Here is a 6000-nt window from a genome sequence, read left to right as displayed (position 1 = left end):
AACCCTTTTTAAGCCTTAGCTCCTCCTTATTCGAGTGGCATCTAGGCATTCTCTCTTCATTAGCTCCAAAGAGGAGATGTCACCTTATACTCGGAGTAACTTCAAATATTGCAAAAGTGTAGTCATAGCTTTGCCCTCTGCCGGGATAATCCTATCAATTTTATGATTTGGAAAAAGAACAGAGGCATGAGATACATTTGTGGAATCTGTTTGTGAGAAGGTCAGGTTGAAGGGGAATGCTTTGCACCTCTGACTGGCACTTAGCAAAAGGATAGAGAATTGGCAGCATAATATATGTAGGTGAATCCCCTTCACGCATGTGGGAAAAAAATAGAGGACAGTAATTTTGCCTTTGTGCTAAACACGGGGACCGTAGGAGAATCAGGAAGGAGAGGTTTTGTGATCTAGAGGAGGCTTAAGAAACTATGTACTCAATGCAGTCACCTAACAAAGATAGAGAAATAGCTATTTTTCTACTCCAAACTGTAGAGCAGTTTAGATTTATAGTGAATTAACTTCTTCCAGATAAATGGTTTCAGTCAGTATTAACTGAAATATGGACAAGCATAGAAAAAAAAAAGCTGTATGAAAAATATCAGACTTCAAATTCAAATTCTTCAGTCCAGATGTTGACAATTACCATTATCTCTAATCACAGAGCTTTGTAATGTGTTACTTTATGGTATTCATATGCACTTATCACTGAGCTGTACAAAATAATTGCATAATTTTATAATTGCATAAATGCATACATTTGATGTGAAAGATAGGTACTAAAAATGGGAAACTTTGAAGAATGATTGTTATGAAGGGTAATTTTACATGAACAAAAGTATATTATCATCTTTGATTTGAAGATAAAGTATGTTGTATCTACAAAGTATTAGAGGAAACCAGCTGATGAAATGTATTTATTTTCACAAAATCTACTTAGCCTTTAAAATGAAAGGAAAGACCAATCCAGCATAGAATTTATTATGAAACAGTAAAAGCTCTGAAGAGACAACATTCTAAGAGGAAATAAATGGACATTTATTTGAAGAAGAGGAAAAGCTTTATTTGTGAAACACTGATGACTGTGAAGCGTTAGAAGAAAACATACATGCAGAAAGACAAGAAACCCTATACATTAAAGGAACTGAGTATTTCCCTCCTCTCTGTGTGGCTTAGGAGTGTTTTCTAGGATCCTGAGATAGATCTCTTTCACTCACAGCAATACACTCAAAATTTTATTTTCTGAGGTTGATCTGCCACTAAGCTAATTGCATGTAGGGGTGAATTATCTGAAATATAAAATTGAAAAATTTTAATAATTTGTAACCTTATTATTGAGTATGAGAACTTATTTGTGGCCATTAAAATGAAAGTCTTTATTGCTGTACATTCTTTGTAATATTTTTTTCAATCATCTAAACAATGGTTAGCACTGTCTTTAGGTTTTATGAGACAATGAGAATAGAAAATTAGGAAAATTCCCATATTTCTATTCATTGCTTTCAACCCAAGGTTGTTGGTTGGTGTTATGTACAGCCAGAAGGACCATAAGTACTGGAAATGGTTATTTGTGAAGTGAAAGCTTGTAGCCATCTGTGGCACAGAAGTCCTTCCAGAAAGGCACTTTTATTCTGAGGTATTCAAAATTTAATTCTTTACAAGATTATTCTTTGGAATGGTTAATGATGCTTCCTTTCAGTTTTAGAAGATGTAGATATTTTCCATGAATCTAATTTTATTATACTTTAAGCTAGATTTTTTGTTTTTAAGTCAGGATGGTATTAACTATGCTGTATGTCCTTTCTCCCTATTATCTTGCACTATCACCTTTCAAAGAATCATTTAGAGAATTCTTCAGTTACAGATCATATTTTTTACAAAATGACTCATGGCTAACATAGGATAATTAAAAATGGACTTGAAGGGCTGGGGATGTGGCTCAAGCGGTAGTGCACTCACCTGGTATGCATGCGGCCCAGGTTCCATCCTCAGCACCACATACAAACAAAGATGTTGTGTCCGCCGAGAACTAAAAAATAAGTATTAAAAAATTCTCTCTCTCTCTCTCTCTCTCTCTCTCAAAAAAAAAATGGAGTTAAAGAGGGAATGTGGGGGGTAACATTTGCAACCTGGATAGCTGTTAGAATTTGTGCATTGAACTTATCCTCTTTGTAGACGCTTTCTCATCTGTTTACTTAAAACCAATCTAAAAATCAATTTTTGTGCCTAAGGATATGTCTGGGAATAATCTTTTACAAACCCTGAAATATATTGTACACAGTTTTTAACAATTAGGTATGTTATATTCATATGTTAGGAAATTTTTGTTGTAGAGAGCATTTCGGAGCAGAAACTTTTTTAGTATCTCTTCCAAGAACATGATGTTAGCAGATTGTCTAAAGTTACAAAACATTGGAATAAAAAATACATTACTGAGAAAATATTATTAGTTGATGCTACAGCCCTGAAATGTAGATGTTATCATCTCATTTAAAAAAAAAATGAAAAAATTGAGTTTATGATGCTTCCGCATCCAAGTTTGCTGTTATTCATGAAAACAGAGTTTTTATTTCTTTGAAATTGCCTTCCTATTTTGAAATATTCCTATAAAGAAAGGTTCAGATTCTGAGAAGACCCTTCAGGCCACCTAATTTAAAAAATATAGTGTCATTTGAAAATCAGGGAAGGCTATCCCAACAGGGTTGCTTCACACTGGCTTTGGGAATGATCAGGTCTAATTGAACAATGTGGTAAAAATAATAAGTCTCCTGGATTATGGGAATAGAAGCGTTTATGAAAAATGAAAATGGATCATGTCATTAGGTTAGATGTGACTCTGCATGAATTGACAACTACTTCTATTATGTTTCCATTGTTGTGTTATTTCACACCTAATTTATACAGTCAGATCTTAATGAACTTCATATATTCATATACTGACCTTTCCCCTAGGATATAAGGTAGTAATCCTTTTATAATTCCCTTCTAAATTTTCTTTCTTTGACACAGGTCAGAAAAATAAAATGGAATTCAGGTGGGAGGTTATTAGCAAATGGATTCTGCCCTTTAAAAATATAAAGTAGAACAAGGCACTAAAAGTAGACTATAGGAACAATAAAATAGAAAGAAGTATGGTCCTTGCTTTTAAGTAATGGTGATTTAGAGGTCACTTAGCAATGAGGTACTATGTGAGGGCCAAGATTTTTGTTAGGTAGAGAAGCTGAAGTAATCTTACAGATTAAAGAGAAAGCATATGAGACCCATGAGGACAGTTTATGTCTCTTTCAATTCCTTTGTTTTCTTCATTTTATTCTGAGGCTTCTATCCTTAGAAGTAGGAAGAACAAAAGCATTGACCCTTCTTTATTAATAAAAAAATCACTAAGGAGTTGATATGAGGGGGACATAGGAAGGTGGGAAAATAATTGTAAATTAAAAGGGCCTGTCTAATGTTGGCTCATTTCCCCAGCACAGTAGGAATGAATAAGGGGGTGACATTTCTCCTCATTCTGCCCCACAACCTGTTCCAGTTGGTGTTTGAAAGTCAAGGAAGGTTAATTGGAGACATAGGTGATAGAACTGAATGCCCTGTGACTGGCACAGACAGAGCAATTCAGCAATGACAAAGAGCATTGCCATTTCACCCAAGAAGTCAGTGTTCCCTGGTCTTCTCATTCAAGATCACAGGTCACAGAATATAAAAAGACCCATGTCCCTCAGGCAGGACTGAAAACAATAGGGAACAAAAACTCTGAAATGATGTAAAATAAAGGGGGTAAAATGAAGTAGATGAATTCCAGAGACATCGCTGGTGCAAATCTCCCTGGCTTAAGGGATGATGTACTGTAAACAAGCGCTCTTGCAGGGCTCTGCAGGGCCCTAGTGGAAGGTTGAGCTGGGAGGCTTCCCAGGAACCATCCAATCCATCATTTATCGTCAGCTAATCTAGCACTTGGGGTTGGGGATGAGGTTTCTTACCTTTCATGGGTGAGCACATTTCTTCCCAGAGGATGTTTTATTCTTTATAGTCACTGTATAAAATTTACATTTGACTTTCACTCAGAAGGGCTTCTAAAGTGACATATTTTGCTAAATGAAGCACTAAAGGATGTTGCATTCTAAGAACTTATTTTTAATGGCAATTTCATATTCTCTCTCTCTCTCTCTCTCCCTCCCTCCCTCCCTCCCTCCCTTCCTCCCCCCTTTCCCCATGTCTTTCACCATCCCACCCTGAAAGTAGGATATAAAACTCTAATCTGTGTCTATGGAATGTACAGCAGGACAAAGAGTATCATCATTCTTCCAATTGCTATCTTGTGGCTATTCAGATTGGAGCAGTGGCATGGACTTGGGGTTGATTTATGTTTTTTTTTTTTTAATTTTTATTTTATTTTTTCTAAATATATCATAACATTAGCTTTCTTGATTTGGGAAATGGTAGACATTGCTCACAGAGGAGAAAAAAAATCTGTGAAAATGTACAAACTTAGGACTTAGCTCTGGGAGTGTGTCAACTCAGTAAATGTAGATTATAACTTCCATTCAACTTCTTTCTCTCTTTCTCTCACCTCCCTTTCCCTCTCTCCTTCTTCCTGTCTTTCTCCCTACCTCTTTCGATCCCTCTCTCTTCTTTCTTCTTTTAATCTTTCCTTCTATTCTTTCTTTTTTTCTTTCTTCTGAAGAAATAAATGAGTGTCTACAAAGATTATTCACTGGGCAGTCTTCAAGAGTCAGATATAAGAGGGGAGAATCCTTCAACAGACACATCTTCCAAAGTGTTCAGCAGCAGAGAAGAAACAAATACATCCCACCACCTCAGACTGAATTGACATCAAAAAAAATAATTATTAATATACTCATCTTAGAAGTCAGCCTGCATTCATAAGGCTCATGCACTGTTTTGTAAACAAATTATTGTAATAATTTATACTTCTATAGTTTCTGTTGGAATTATTTTTATATTATAATCATTAAATGTCACTTGATCCTTCTATTCTCTTTGAGAAAGATTGGTTAGGCATAGTGGACTTGGGGAGGCAGGGGAATCTGAGGTACTAAGAGCTTATAGGTAACAAGGCTAGTATAGCAACCCATAACTTCTTTTTCTTTACTTGCTACTGTAGCATACATTAAGGACTGAGTTGTATCCCTGCAAAATTCCTGTGTAAGATAGAGCTCTAACCCCAGGCACCTCAAAATGTAATTGTGTTTGGAGATAAAGACATTTAAAGAGGTAATTAAGTTAAAATGTTGTTGTCAGAGTGGGTCCTACTCTAGTTTTACTTTTGTCCTTGTAAGAGGAAATTTAGTTGTACTAAGGGTTACCAAGAAAGATTGTGCACAGAGAAAAGACCATAAAAATTGATGGCAAGAAGGGAACCCTCTGCAAGTCATGGTAGTAGACCTAGGAAGAAACCAGCTCTGCAGCATATTGAACATGGATTTCCAGGCTCCAGAATTTTGTGAACATTAATTTTTCTGTTTAAGCCATTCGTGTGTAGTATTTTCTTAGGACAGTCCAGCATTCAAATATAGCACCCTAGTACATAGCCATTAAATCTCAATTTATAACAGCATACAAAAAAATCAGCAATTAATAATTTCCTATTTTCCTTAAAGATATAAAGTAAATTTTTTAAATACTAGAATACTGGTATTATAAGGATTATAGGAATTACACATAAAAAGATGTGAAATGAGATTTAATCAGTTTCCTATGGACTAAAGGAATCATTTCTGTTATGATTGAACCTCTAAGAATATCTAATTTAACTATGTAGTATTATGCTTATGCAAATGAAATATCTCTCAGTGAAAAATCAGTAGTAATATACTATAATTAGTTTTTTCAAAAATTGATGTATAATGTGATGTTCCAAAGTCTTAAAATGTAGGTTTGCCAGATTCTCCCCTGGGTGATTTAGGGCACAATTTTAGAGATGCAGTTGGAGGCCTTCTTTGATATGTAATTATAACACCAACCCTAAACTCAGATGCTTGACTAAAG

The sequence above is a fragment of the Callospermophilus lateralis genome, unplaced genomic scaffold (genome assembly GCF_048772815.1).
Source record: "Callospermophilus lateralis isolate mCalLat2 unplaced genomic scaffold, mCalLat2.hap1 Scaffold_63, whole genome shotgun sequence".
NCBI classification, from domain to species: domain Eukaryota; kingdom Metazoa; phylum Chordata; class Mammalia; order Rodentia; family Sciuridae; genus Callospermophilus; species Callospermophilus lateralis.
Note: the sequence above shows the minus strand (reverse complement) of the source record.